This window comes from Puma concolor, chromosome D2 (assembly GCF_028749965.1).
Source record: "Puma concolor isolate L17-30 chromosome D2, mPumCon1.1.hap2, whole genome shotgun sequence".
Lineage (NCBI taxonomy): Eukaryota > Metazoa > Chordata > Mammalia > Carnivora > Felidae > Puma > Puma concolor.
The window spans coordinates 23,511,563-23,526,270 of NC_141677.1; the positions used below are offsets into that span (position 1 = coordinate 23,511,563).

Consider the following 14,708-nt stretch of genomic DNA (forward strand, 5'->3'; position numbering starts at 1 on the left):
GATATCAGCTGATTAGAATTATTCCAGGTAATTTATTTAGTTTTGTTTTAAGTACTTCTGCCTGTATGATAATATTATTTTTTAAAGTAAGTTATTTATTTATTTATTTATTTATTTATAGCAATCTCTACACCCAACATGAGGCTCGAACCCACAACCTCAACATCAAGAGTCACACGCTCTTCACGCCAGGCGCCTCATGATTATTCTTGACAGCACTATTCATAATAGCCAACAGGTGGAAACAATCCACCAGCAGTAGAATAAAGAAGAATAAAGAAGAAATTGAACTCTAGTCATATACTGGGATACTACACAATGGATGAACTCTTGCTACATACATTAGGAATAAATCTCACAAACACAATATTGAGGGGATGAAGCCAGACACTAAAGAGATTTTGTTTATGTAAACGCTCAAAAGCAGGAAAATGAGTCTATGGTTACAAGTGAAGATAGCGGTTTCCTTGTTTGGGAAGTGACTGGGTAGGGATTTAAAAAGAGCTTCTGGGCGTTGGTGACTTTCTGTTTCTATACGTAGGTGCTGGTTATGTGGGTGTGTTCAGTTTGTGAAAAATCCTTTAAATTATATACTTATGATTTACGTATTTTTCTTTTAATAAGATACACATCAATAGGAATGTTTTAAATTCCAGTTCCTCGGCCCTGACTAAAATCTACTGACCTGAGGTTATGGTTCTCTTGAGGTAGTCCGATGTGAAGCAAAGGTTGAGACTCACTGGACCAGACCATCTCTATCTAGTGGTGTGCTACAGCCAGCCTCTACCAGCTCGTGAGAGCTGGCTGTTAAATTCCAGGATTTTTGCAAACCTGTTAAAGCCTAATGTACAGAGTTGTCAAGCTGTGATGTTGTACACATGAAATTAATGTAATGTGTGTCACTATACTTTAGTTAAAAAAATAAACAAAATAGGTTCAGTATTAAAAATTAAATTAGATCAAGTTTCAAACAAAGAAATACTAAAAACAAAGGTACTAAATGCTCAAAGCTCATCATTTTCTAATTACTGCATTACATTTTACAGTTACCTACATTTTGAGGTTATTTATGCCAATTTTGTCTGTATGATGGAAATACTTCACCACAGTGTTTATTGGGCCATCTCTCCCCAACTCCACACTCAGTGGCAATGGTAGCTTGAAACTGACTGAGGTGGGAGTCTGTATACCACAGAAATTGGCAACCACTACCAATTCAGGGCTTGCTTTGTTGTTTTGTTGCTTGACTTAAGAAAATGATTAAAAAATGTTAATGATGCAGATTAAATTTAGAAGCGTGTTACATGTGAATAGCACACTTTCGGAAATATTGTTATAGTATTTAAAAACTATTATCCGGTTCAGCAAAGAAGGTATTCGTATCTTTGATAAATGAGTACAATTCTGACATGCCTTTGTTGTTGCACTTTCATCCTGCTTATTAACATAACGGAAAATATCAGCCAATATTTATAAGGGAATTACACCCTTTCATCAATTGTACTACAGGTAGCTTATGGATAAAAGAGTTGGACCAAAACCAGTGAGCATTCTATAAAACCCAACTGGCTTTACAGAATTTACAATAAAGAGTGTTGTATATTTTTTTATTATTTGTAAATTGTGTGCTACATACATTCTTTATGTCAGTAAAATTTATAATAGACTTATGTATGCACATAAATACATTCTTTTTTTTCCCAGACACCTGGTTGATTTACTAGCCCACTGCTGTGTACATCTCCTCCATGTTTAAGATTCCATGAGTGTCTATTATGATTTAAGAAACAAGCAAAAAAAAAAAAAAAAAAAAAGAGAAGAAACAAGCAAACAAAATAAGCAGCCTGTAAGGCATGAATTTCAGCATAAGATATAGCAAAACCTACACTTTAGACCTTCACTATTCAAGATGTGGTCTTTGGCATCTATGGGGAGCTTGTGAAAAATTCATAATCCCACGCCAGAATTCCTCAATCAGAATCTGCATTTTATCAGGATGCCCAGGGGATTTGCATGCACAATTAAAGTTTGAGAGGGGCGCCTGGTTAAGCGTCTGACTTCAACTCAAGTCATGATCTCACAGTCTGTGAGTTCGAGCCCCGTGTCGGGCTCTGTGCTGACAGCTCAGAGCCTGGAGCCTGCTTCAGACTCTGTGTCTCCCTCTCCCTCTGCCCCTCCCCTGCTCATGCTCTGTCTCTCTCTGTCTCAAAAATAAATAAAAATATTAAAAACAAATTTAAAAAAGTTTGAGAAGCACTGCTTTAAAAATAAACTCCTTGGTATGAACTGAAATTTATATAATCGATTTGGGATTAGTAATAAGGTTAGGGTGAGTCTAGCACCAGTTCAGCCCCTTCATAGCAAAGGAAAAAAACACATAATTGGTATACATAAACCTGAAGAAAAGGACATGCCTCTTACAATATAGCTTTGTCAAACACTGAAAGGGAGACTGTGCCACCAGGAAAATTACTGGGCCACTTGGATTAGTAACTTAAAAAGGGGGGGAAAGTACAAGAAGGAAAAAATCACAACACTAGCTTCCCTCCATGTATGTGATGAATAAGACACGTTGCCAAAGACTTGGTTCCAAAAATCCAAAGCAGGGCAGCGACAGCCACATGACAGAGTGCGGCAGCTGGGGAGAGGAGTGTGAGGAAATACTTTCCAGAGATGTAATTTAGTCTAGGGTAGTTATCAAGTACGGAGGGTAAAAGGGGGAAATTGCAGTGCTTATGTTTTTCCTATCCATAGATCAGTCAGCAACATAGGACAAAAGGAGAAGCTAGGGCCAGAGCACAGAGAATACTTAATGCTACAGTTAATTGAAATGACGGTAGGAAAGTCTCGTGTATTTTGAAATTGAAAGCAAAAACGTTCTACTGGCGGTAATATTCTCTGAAAGTATTTCTTCGTTACTCGGCTGAAAATATAGTAGTTGCTTTGAGATGCAAAGGTCTGTGTGGAAAACGTGTTAGATACTTAAACAGTTCCGGAAGGAAATGGGAGCCACAAATCTCCAAGAGGAGCTTGGTATTAGTTTGTGGCAGATACTGAAGCAATAAAATAATTCAAGTAAACCATAGCAACCCTAGAGTACAAGGAGAACAAATGTAGTTGTGACTGGGCCACTGGCACCCCAAGAGACCCCGGCATGTGTTTTTACCCAAGGAAAAAGGTTACTGTAATAACCCCCTGCAATATCAAAATTCAAACAACTCTGGTTCATTTAGGGGAAAAATGATAGGACTGCCCTAGTGTGTTATTAACATTTCCCCTTGAAATACTCTAGAAAGGCTTAGAAGAGAACTATCCCTTACTGAGCAACTACTATGTGCTTTACATGTGTCACTTCATAACATCCTCATAATTCTCTAAGAGAGGTGATACTGTCTGCATTTCATAGATGAGAAAAATGAGGTGCAAAGAAGATTTACAGACATAGTCTGTAAAGAGCCAGAGCTCCACAGACAAAATTGAAAAGCTCCATTCTTGATTAAAACTGATCGTTCCAAGAAGACAGAGTGGCAGGGATGGGAGTGTGGGGCTGCTATGCTTTAAGTAAGCAGGAAGACTGTTCTACACCACCATCAGTGAACAGAAATCAGGTTTCTCTTAGTGCCCTGAGATCCTCTTATCACCCATTTTGGGATGTATCTTAGGTTTCAGATGGATGTCATACTTGATAGTTGTAATTTTGGCTATGCTGGAGGCTTTGGAAGACTTGGCACAGTTCAGGCAGTGTTATGTTCTAGAACTGAGTCCTGGGCTCAGACTTGGGGACCCAGGTTTGCTTCCAGATGCGTTAGATATTTAACTATGAGAGGGGGTAAGCTCTATCACCTCTTTGGGTGGTAGGTTTTTCCACTTACATGAAGTTGTCTTAAGTATCTTTGAGGACCTTTCTGGATCCATGATTCTACCCTTCACAACTCAACTGTTTTAAGATTTGACTTTCATCAAAACATGTTAGAAATGACCTGGAAGGTTAACAAATTTGTCTGAACAAGCCAGCTATGTAGTTCAAGTCAGATTAAAAACAAAGCAAACAAAACAAAAAAACCCCATAACAACAATTATTTAACCCCTGTACTCCACCATCTGCAAAGCTAACCTGGGATAAAATGGTTTATAGTGATTCCCCCCCTTAGCAATTCATCTAAAACAAATGTATGTTCAAGTTCTTAAGCAGACCTGGGTGCAAATCCAAGCTCTACTTCCTGTTGCTCTTTGAACTTAGCATATCTGGAGTTCCATTTTTTGCTTCCACAAAATTGGAATTGATAATGAATATTAATTGAAATGCAGTAAAATGTCTGGCATCTAGTAGGAGCATATTAATTGCTGGTTATTGTTATTCCAGTGCTCATTAGGGGTTTGGACTATGGTTGAGTAACAGTTCAAAGGAACTTTCTTCACAGAGGGATGGAGCCTGAGATGGTAACCTCATTAGCACTGGGAACTTGGCATTAACGTGTGTCTAGGCACTAAATTAACAAAGGTGCAGAATGGAGACATGTAATTGCTTCTTCTGGACCTACTGGCATCCCTTTCTTTCTTTGTAAAACTTCCTAATTCACCCTTTAGTGGATAAAACCTTACCAGAGACATGCTAACGTACTTGATGGGACAGCTGGAGGGAGTATTTGAAGAGAGAAGTGTCCTGGGGCACCTGGAAAGAGTGGCTGTCATACCCACAGTTCGTATCAGGTTCTTTATTTGCCCATTTCCCGATTTCTGCCCTTTGTGCACAAGGAACATAGGGTTTCAGGAAGAGGAGGTGGAGACTTTGTTTATAAACTAACAAAAAAAATTCTGATGCTGACATGTAAACAACCAGTCCACACACATCCCATCTGTTTGAATGACTGTTTGGCCTCCACGCCAAAGCTTTCCCCCCTTCGGCCCTCCCCCCCATCCCACCTCCAGCCTCTTTCTATACAACATAAGTCACTCTTTTGTGACTTTATGTTTCCTTCCTTCCCCAAGTTTTGTTTTGGTGTTGTGAGGTTGGTGAGAAGCCTGAGTAGAGAAAAGAAGATGAACACAAAAACCAAATTCAGATCACCTGTAGTCTTTGAACCCTATTTATATGAAACCAGAGTGAGACCTTCAAATAATGAGACTGAACTGCCTGTTTTCCAAAAGGAAGACCAATAGAAAAGATTTAAAAAAATTTTTTTTGTTTAGTATTTATTTATTTTTGAGGGGGGGGAGGGGCAGAGAGAGCGAGGGAGACCCAGAATCAGAAGCAGGCTCCAGGCTCTGAGCTGTCAGCACAGAGCCTGACACAGGGCTCAAACTCACAAACCGTGAGATCATGATCTGGGCTGAAGTCAGTCACTTAACCGACTGAGCCACCCAGGCACCCCAGAAAGATTTTTTAAAATTCCTATTTACTACAGGTAAATTTCCCAAGTGAAAAACATAATAAAATTTCAAGTGTTTCCATCCATGTTTTGAAATAGGTCAAGCATATTAACCAAAGCCTTCTGAAGTTCAATAAAGCAAATGAATGACTGCCAATTAAATTATTACCAGGGATAACATGCTAATTATAAAGTCTCTTTTGGTCTGTTATGATTCAGAGTATAATTTTACTTTTTTACTTTTAGATTAAAAAAAATTTTTTTTATGTTTATTTATTTTTGATAGAGACAGAGCACAAGTGGTGGAGGGGCAGAGAGCGAAGGAGACACAGAATCTGAAGCAGGCTCCAGGCTCTGAGCTGTCAGCACAGAGCCTGATGTGGGGCTCAAACTCACAAACCATGAGATCACGACCCAAGCCAAAATCGGACGCCCACTGACTGAGCCACCCAGGTGCCCCATAGATTTAGATTTTTTAAAGTAAACTCTATGCCCAGCATGGGGTGTGAACTCAGGACCCTAAGATCAAGACTCACATGCTCTACTGACTAAGCCAGACAGGCTCTCTTATTTTTACTTTTTAAATAATTACAGTTTATAGTTGCTATATTGATATTTTTATGACATATCAGTCTTACAGTTAACCAAATATCAGTTGATGATGAGGTCTTAACCTAATTGGATCTTCTCAGTGTTCTTATGATCTATTCTGTAATAATACAGTATATAACAGCTTATACAGGACGAAGCTGTTATATAGGACAGCTTATAACAACCCCTTAAATGCTTAAAAGTATCTCTTAGCTAATTAAGGTTTTAGGGCTATTAGCTTGAGTTGGGGATATTAGTACATTTTATTTATTTATTTATTTTTTTCAACGTTTATTTATTTTTGGGACAGAGAGAGACAGAGCATGAACGGGGGAGGGGCAGAGAGAGAGGGAGACACAGAATCGGAAACAGGCTCCAGGCTCTGAGCCATTAGCCCAGAGCCCGATGCGGGGCTCGAACTCACGGACCGCGAGATCGTGACCTGGCTGAAGTCGGACGCTTGCTTAACCGACTGCGCCACCCAGGCGCCCCAATACATTTTAAAAAAGATGATATATGAAGGTTTTATCAATTGTTCTCCATTTCATTTTTAATTATTTTTATATAATACTCCCTAAGAAGGATTATTATATTGCATTGTAACAACTGTTACAAATTATTTTGCAAAAATAGGCAAGAGGGGAAGAGAAGGCTGTCAACCCTGGTAAAAATGGAAAATGTCCTGCTTAATCTTTAGTGGCCATTTTCAGGACTTTGCTTGGGATTTATCTATTATGCATCCAAATCTATCTACATGGCACATTTTAGGCAAATTGAGGTTCCAAAAGGAATTGAGTGTTTTCAAGTATCATGCTAAATAGTAAAGCTTTCTCAAAGATGCTGTGCAGATTCAAACAGCTCACAATTTTGTTACAATGCTTTTGAAGCAATAACACCTTTGAGTATGAGATACTGTAATTTAGCAGTTCTAGATGACTGCATAATCTCTCCCTGTTGGGTTGAAATTCTGCCTTCTGTCTTTTCCTAAACTTGCACTCATTTATCATCTATCCAGACAAAATATGTGCTTGGACTTTCTTCCATGCATACAAGGAATTGGAAAGTAATCCCACATAATGGAAAATGCTGAACTTCTCGTAAATGTACCACTGACCTCCCAATTTAGCCTTTTGGCATGCATGATCTTGATGTATTCTTTAGCTTTTCATACGTGGATGTTTAACATCTTGCCTTTTAAATCTGTTCGTAAGATCCTTAAGACCACAGACCCCCTGATAAAAACTTTCTTAAATCTTAGAGAGTGCCATGCCAGAAAGTACACATGAATACTTATTATTTCACTGTTTTATTTAAGAGAATGGTATTTATTCTTTTTCAGCAGTTGGGCCATTTCATGTTATTATATGAACTGTAATCACCATGTTATCTTAGGCAAGTCATTTAACCTTTCTTTGCCCCAACTTCCCTCTTGGAGAAGAATTTTTTAACTAGAAAGTTTAGGTTTTAGAGTAAGATGGGATTTTTAAAAAATCCTATTTCTTCCATTTACTAAAAGTAGGAATTGAATATATTATCTAACCTCTCTACACTTCCAATTCTTCACCTGTCTTATGGGGATCAAGAGAGTGGTTTTACTCCACAGGGTTTTTTGTTGGTTTTTGTTTTTAGGTGCAGATGAGAACATAAATGTAACGAATGCAGCACATTAACTGAAAATAAAAAGAGAGCTATTATTATATCAAGTTTCTTCCAGCTCTAGAGTGTTAAGATTAGGGTAGAAGTAAAACTTTAATAATCAAACACCCAGATCCCCAGTATCCTCAATGATTCTGGCATCACTCTGATCCCAACATAAAAAAAAAAAAAAGTCAAAGTACAAACCTATTCAAGATCCATTTTAGTGCCATTTTACTTACAGAGTAAATAGAATAATTTTATTAATCGTTGAACTTGTGATGTTCATAACTGAGTCCCTGAAAAAAATGTTAAAGTCAATTGTTTTAAGACAAATGACTAAGAAACCTGTTCTGAAATACATGCTCAGAATTAGACACAAGATGTCATCGAGCTATGGCCATGGCTTTGCACAAAGACACTGACCTGGCTTGCTGGAAGTGAAGAACAGAACACCCTGCTCACAGCTGGGCTCACCTACATAGAAAAGAGAAACACTTTATAAGACTTACTTCTGGCCAGAAGCACATGGACAACCACTAACATTTTCAACACATAATTTTCTGTCCCCCCACCCCCCGAAAGGGCAGAATCCGCTTTACTTTTGCCAAGTGCCAGTGTTAAAGTGGCATTTCTTTGGGTCAAATACATCCTGAAATAGCTAGGTTAACATTTTGTAGCATTTGTGAAAAATGTATTTCTGAGCATTTGGGGATGATACAAAAAAAGCACTTGGCCCAAACCCACGGATGGGAACAAGGAAAACCTTACAGGCATTTTACCATACAGAAGTCATACACGTGGACACACTACTCTTCCTAAATAACATTTTTTGGCTATATTATCATAAATAAAAGGCCATATGCTTCTAGGTTTTTCCTTTCAAGTTATATTTGTATAGTTTATAAGTTTATAACTTACAAAACTCGTCATTGGGTGAATGACATCAAATTATTTGTGTTTCTATTTTTACCTCTGTGATCACACACAGCACTACGTACTTACATTTGCACTACCTTCAAAATTTGGGATAAAAACAATCAATGGGCAAGGTCAGAAGAATACTGACCATGATTTTATTGTTTCCCAATAATCATTTCAAAGTCTTCCACACTGAGAGGAACTGGTTAAACCCCTTTCCCACTATATCTGCATATGATCCAGGAATCTCAGAGGCAACCTCATATAATAATTGACTGCTTACTCCACCTGCAGAGCAGTAGGCAGACATTATTATACCGAAAATAACTTGTGTTTATTTTCTACCAACCAGTGACTCTTCTGCATCCACAAAGTTATTTGAAAGGAAATAGAATTCCAAATTTTAAAGAGTGTTTGTAAACAAACTTATCAATGTATGTTTAGAAAAGCCTGGAGCTTGTAGGAGGTCACACAAACACAGCCTATTGGCTATTTATATCTGCTGATAGTGAGAGGACTTTACACAAAGATGAAAACTACCAATAACAATATTTTTCTCAGTTTAGAGAGGATACACAGGCCAGTGTAAACTATACAGCATAGCCCTGGTTGAGGATGAGGGAGCCCCAAACTAGAGAAACCTCAAGTTGAGCATCTGGCTGGAGTCCAGCAGAACTGCATGAACAGAACAGGTTCGGGGGAGTTCAAAGTCAAGGCGACTCTTCTGGTCTTAACTTCCTGGATCTTCCTAGGCCTGGATGTCTTTGTATATATATCAACCTTCATGCAATTTTTCCCCCAGCAAATGTGTACAGTCAGCTCGAAAGGCACAGCTTGTGTGCTGACGTGCAAAGCCAAGTCAAAACCCTGCGCTTGGCGCTCCCTTCTAACTTTCTGGCTTGTCCAAGTCTAAATATTGACATTGCTCCTCAGTTGAGATGTTTGATACTGCTGAGGATAGAAAAGGCTCAGCTAAAAGTAGGATCTAATGATATATTTTTACATAGTTGTGCCTTCTTTCCACTTCTTCCTTCCTTCCTTCCTTCCTTCCTTCCTTCCTTCCTTCCTTCCTTCCTTCCTTCCTTCTTCTTTCTTTCGAAAGGGTGTTGGATTCCCTTGTCTGCACATCTCCCCTTCCCCACCCTTCACGCCATTGTTCTCCCCGAAAGCTGAGCACACAGAAACAAGGTAAGGTGTTTTGCAAGCCCCTCATAGCAGCTCCTCCTGTTGTCACAGCAACTCACAACAGATTCCATAGACACGGGATTGGGGGTGGGGAGCGCCAAACTGTGGGCTGACCCGTGAACTCTCCAGGGGGTGCAAGCGCTAAAGGGACTAGCGATCCACCTTTTCAGGTCCTCCGGCTCCCCACCACTGTTCTTCGAAGGAAAAGAGCCCTGTCGTCGACGCGGCACCACCCCCTCCCTAGCGCCGCCAGCCTGCTAAGGGTGCCTGTTGTACATTTTCTCAGCTCCAAGAAGGGGTGCGGCTGTGCGGGCGCTCCTAGAAATCTCTTCGGCTTGCCTCTGCCGTGAGGGTTCCCGGCCTCGCAGAGAGGCGAGGGCGGCTCCCACAGCAGCTCGGTCCCACAACTCTCTCTCGGGACGCTGCGGGCCGCTTGGCGCGGCCCCGAGGCCCCCACCTGCCCCCCGCTGGGGCCCGGGCGGTGGGGAGGGGGGCCCCGCGGCGGCTGCTCCAAGAATAAGTTTCATACCATAGCGCACTCACGACACAGAACCTACCCAGAAGCCGAGCGAGACGCGAGCTCTCTCCGCCTTCAAGGGGTGGGGGGAGTGGGGGGGGTCCCCGCCACTCAGCAGCAGCCACGACTGCGCGCGGTCGCGGGTGTGCGGGACCCCTGCGCGCCGCGTGCAGCCCGCCGCCCAACTTTGCACAAAGGCAGCATGGCACTGCCTCCCGGTTCGGGCTCGCCTGGCGCCGCGGCCGCTCTTCCCGGTCCGGGGGAGAGGGGCTCGCCCTTTGCCACCCCAGCCCTCCCCGCCTGCTTGTGCCCCCACCCCGCTCCCGGGCGGGCCAGCCTGGCGGAACCCAGCGGCCGGCCCCGAGCTCCGCCGCCGTGGCGGCCGCCGCTCGCACTGTGACGTTAGCAGCCTTCGCGGCTATTTATATCCACACGATTGGATTTCATTCATGAAACCAGGGCCTGGTGTGTCTGTGCGCTGGGGCGCCGGTGGCAAAGGTGCCTCAGCTTTACGCAGATCCGGGGGGGCCCGGGCTGGGAAGCGGGCTGCCCGGGACAAACAGGCGCAGAGCGGGGAGACCCCGACCCTTCTCCCACGCGGCAGGGAGGGTCGGGTCAGGGCGACCTGTGCCCCCTCTCTATTCCCCAGCGCCCCACCCACACCCCTACAACTGATGGCCCTTTGTCCCAGGCTCTGGAAAAGTAAGTTGGGCCACTAACCGGCTGGGCAGCATGGCTTTCTTCCCCCTAGGAGCTGACCGGCCGCGGACTCCGAGGGAGGACATTGGCTTTTGTTTCAAAAGCGAGCCCAGCTGCTGACTAAGGACTGCGTTAGCCCAGCCTCCTCCTCTCCTGGGAGGTTGCACGTGCTGCCGGGCTCCCCCCTCTGGGTTACCTTCCTCTGTGACTTGGGGTCCCCGCAGGGGGCGTAAGCAAGACTTGGCTGTCCCCAGAACCGAGGAAGGAGGGGATTTACGACCTCCTACAAATGGCTGAGTGAGGAAGTGAAATTGGCGTCGGGCGCTCATGGGTTGTCAGTATTCTTGGAAGGCCAGGACAGTGCATTCCTCCTCATGAACTTTCCCCCCTCTTCTAGGCTGGCCGTGATCCCTGAGGACAGGACCAGGGGTAGTTTTCATGCATTCACATAACAAAAACTTATTGAGTGCTCACCCAGTGTCAGGTTCCCTGCGAAGCTCTAAGAGAGTGACAACGAACACAGCCAGCTTTGTCCTGGCCCTCAAAGAGCTTTCACTCAGTCTGCTAAAATTAGGGTGCCTTAAACCTCCTTAGTCCTGGCCTATAAAGAACTGGGGGATAAAGGTATTGATGTGTTCAGCTGCCTTAGGAATTTATTCATTTTATAAATCTAGATGGCTGTGTACCAAGGGGGATACAAAGATGGCAACAATGTGCCCCTAGTCCCCAAGGAGTTTTCAGGTACTGTGTTCCTAAGGTGTTGAAAAGCTAGGGAAAAGGGAGCCTTTTAAGGGCAACTGCTTTGTTCAAACCATCCCCATTGAACTGTCTTTGGAAATGGAGTCATGGGTCCATAATCTTTGATATCCAGAAGAGAGAGAGGGTAGTGAAAAGTCAAACATGGGGATCTACTCTAAGAACTTCAAGACAGAGACCTGAGGAGGTGATCGTTTACTTGGCCCAAAACAGACCTACCTTAGTCTATTTAAAAATGACCCTATTGGGGCGCCTGGGTGGCGCAGTCAGTTAAGCGTCCGACTTCAGCCAGGTCACCATCTCGCGGTCTGTGAGTTCGAGCCCCGCATCAGGCTCTGGGCTGATGGCTCAGAGCCTGGAGCCTGTTTCCGATTCTGTGTCTCCCTCTCTCTCTGCCCCTCCCCCGTTCATGCTCTGTCTCTCTCTGTCCCAAAAATAAATAAACGTTGAAAAAAAAAATTTTAAAAATGACCCTATTTTGAAAGGTTTAATCAATACAGATTCTTTTCAGGAACACATTTCTTGGGAAAAGTTAATTAACCCTGTTCATTGCTGGCGATCAGTCCTTTTTATTGCAAGCTATTTCTCTTCAAACTGCCCTGGGGACTAAGAAATAGGGTAGAAATTCAAAAGAAACAGGAACCAACATGTATTGCAGCACTCATATGTGGTAGGTGATAGTCTAGGAGGTTTAAAGCAATTTTCTCAATTAATACAAATGATGAGGTGGGTGCTATTATCATCATAACAATTTTAAAATTTTTTTTTTTTTCAACGTTTATTTATTTTTGGGACAGAGAGAGACAGAGCATGAACAGGGGAGGGGCAGAGAGAGAGGGAGACACAGAATCGGAAACAGGCTCCAGGCTCCGAGCCATCAGCCCAGAGCCCGACGCGGGGCTCGAACTCACAGACCGTGAGATCGTGACCTGGCTGAAGTCGGACGCTTAACCGACTGTGCCACCCAGGCGCCCCTCATCATAACAATTTTATATATGAGAAACTGAGGCATGCAGAAGTAGGTGTTTGTTTTTGTTTGTTTTTGTTTTTTAGATTTTGACAGCTGCATTTGCACAGCTGTTAGCCTGGCCAAGACCTTCTTTTATCATTAACTTGCTTTTTGACATCCTTTCTTTCATTTCCTCAATTATAAATTAAAAAAGAATTTGGGGCGCCTGGGTGGCGCAGTCGGTTAAGCGTCCGACTTCAGCCAGGTCACGATCTCGCGGTCCGTGAGTTCGAGCCCCGCGTCAGGCTCTGGGCTGGTGGCTCGGAGCCTGGAGCCTGTTTCCGATTCTGTGTCTCCCTCTCTCTCTGCCCCTCCCCCGTTCATGCTCTGTCTCTGTCTGTCCCATAAAAAAAAAAAAAAAAAAAAGTTGAAAAAAAAAAAAAAAGAATTAAGCAGCATGCTTAAGCACAAGCAAGTACTAGGACCAGAAAGATACCTATACAAAGATACCCATACCCAGTTGACAGGCTACCTACCATTTGCCATCCACCCCCAGGGGACACAGAGGCTCACTTAGGTCTTCCAGAAGATGCTTCTTATAATAGGAGCTAAATAACAAATAGTCATCATGGAACTACCCAGTTTGATGTCTAAATTTGAGGGAAACTGACAGGAAGAACTTTCAGGAAAATAAACTGGTGTAAATGGTAAATCAGATAAGGCAGAGGAAAAGTCACTGTTCCAGGAAGTCCTTTCAAACAAAAGCAGTGATCTGAGGAAGAGATTGTCATAATGGTGCTTTGTAGCCCCCAAATGTTACACAGAAAACCCCTGATTCTGTAAAAGTGGGAGAAAATGAGCAAAAAATACAGACTATATTATGCCAACAAGAGCGAAAAGGAACACAAAGAATCCCTTGAGTCACTGCCATGAGTGTATCCTCGTTCTTATTACCACAAAATAATTCACATTTAAATACTAAAATTGTTGCATGGTAATAAAATCAATACTATTAGCTTTTAATAAATATTCAAAATTGGTACTTAAGCTTAATTAAACCAACACTGTGTATTTAAACACTTTTGGAATTGCTTGAAAGCGGTGTAAAAACTTTTGACTAGCTTTTATGGTTAAATATTTACCAAAGTCATAGGATTAAAAAAAATTCCCACAAGCAAGAAACAGAACTGTTTAATTATCACAAATGAACTTCCTCCTCCTACCTCTTTGTATTTGTATCCCCCCCAACATTAATCTGTCCTTCATCACCAGAGTTTTGCCACTGTGAGACTGTTAAATTAACCGGTAGCATACAGTTGACTTTTTTTTTTTAATGAAGCATAATGCCCTTGAAGTTCATCCAGGGTGTTACATGTATCACTAGCTCATTCCTTTTTATTACTAAATAAATTTCTATTGCATGGATGCATCAGAGTTTGTCCATCCATTTACCCACTGAAGGATGTTTGAGTAATTCTCAGTATTTTGCTGTTACCAATAACACTTCTGTAAACATTTGTATATAGACATTTGTATGAACATGGGTTTTTATTTCTTTGGGATGAATGCCAAAGAATACAATTGTTGGGTCATATGCTAAGAAACTGTCAAACAGCGTTCCAGAGTACCATTTTACATTTCCACCACTAATGTTTGAGAGATCTAGTTTCTCCACATTCTCACCAGCCTTTGGTATTATCACTATTTTTTTAATTTCTTTTTTTTAAGTTTATTTATTTGAGAGAGAGGGAGAGCATATGCACACATGCATAAGCAAAGGGCAAAGAGAGAGAGAGAGAGAGAGAGAGAGAGAGAGAGAGAGAGAGAATCCCAAGCAGGCTCCACACTGTGGAGCCCTATTGAGGGCTGGAATGTTAACCATGAGATCATGACCTGAGTCGAAGTTGGAAACTTAACCAACTGAACCACCCAGGCTCACTATTTTTTAAAAACTCACTTGTTCAGTAATTTTGTTGGGACAACACATTGTTTTAATTTTCATTTCCCAAATGTCTAATGATTTTGAACATCTTTTCTTGTTCTTTTTTGCCATCCATATCCCTTTTTTGCTGAAATACCTGTTCAT

The 14,708-nt window shown here is 42.1% G+C and overlaps 1 protein-coding gene across 11 annotated transcripts in view; it reads right to left on the reverse strand.

Annotated features, from left to right (window-relative positions):
- Positions 1-14,708, reverse strand: part of RHOBTB1 (Rho related BTB domain containing 1) — a 124,300-nt gene that overhangs the window by 56,075 nt on the left and 53,517 nt on the right. For 3 of the 11 annotated variants that reach the window (XM_086679787.1, XM_086679785.1, XM_086679786.1), the window contains one exon: positions 8,022-8,072. The exons of 3 other annotated variants lie outside the window; for them this stretch is intronic. The gene's annotated coding sequence lies outside the window, so the exon portion shown is untranslated. Of the gene's footprint in view, positions 1-7,802; positions 7,895-8,021; positions 8,073-10,258; positions 10,612-10,938; positions 11,127-14,708 lie in introns of those variants that run through there. 5 more of the 11 variants (XM_086679794.1, XM_086679791.1, XM_086679789.1 and 2 more) reach the window with 5 other exon arrangements.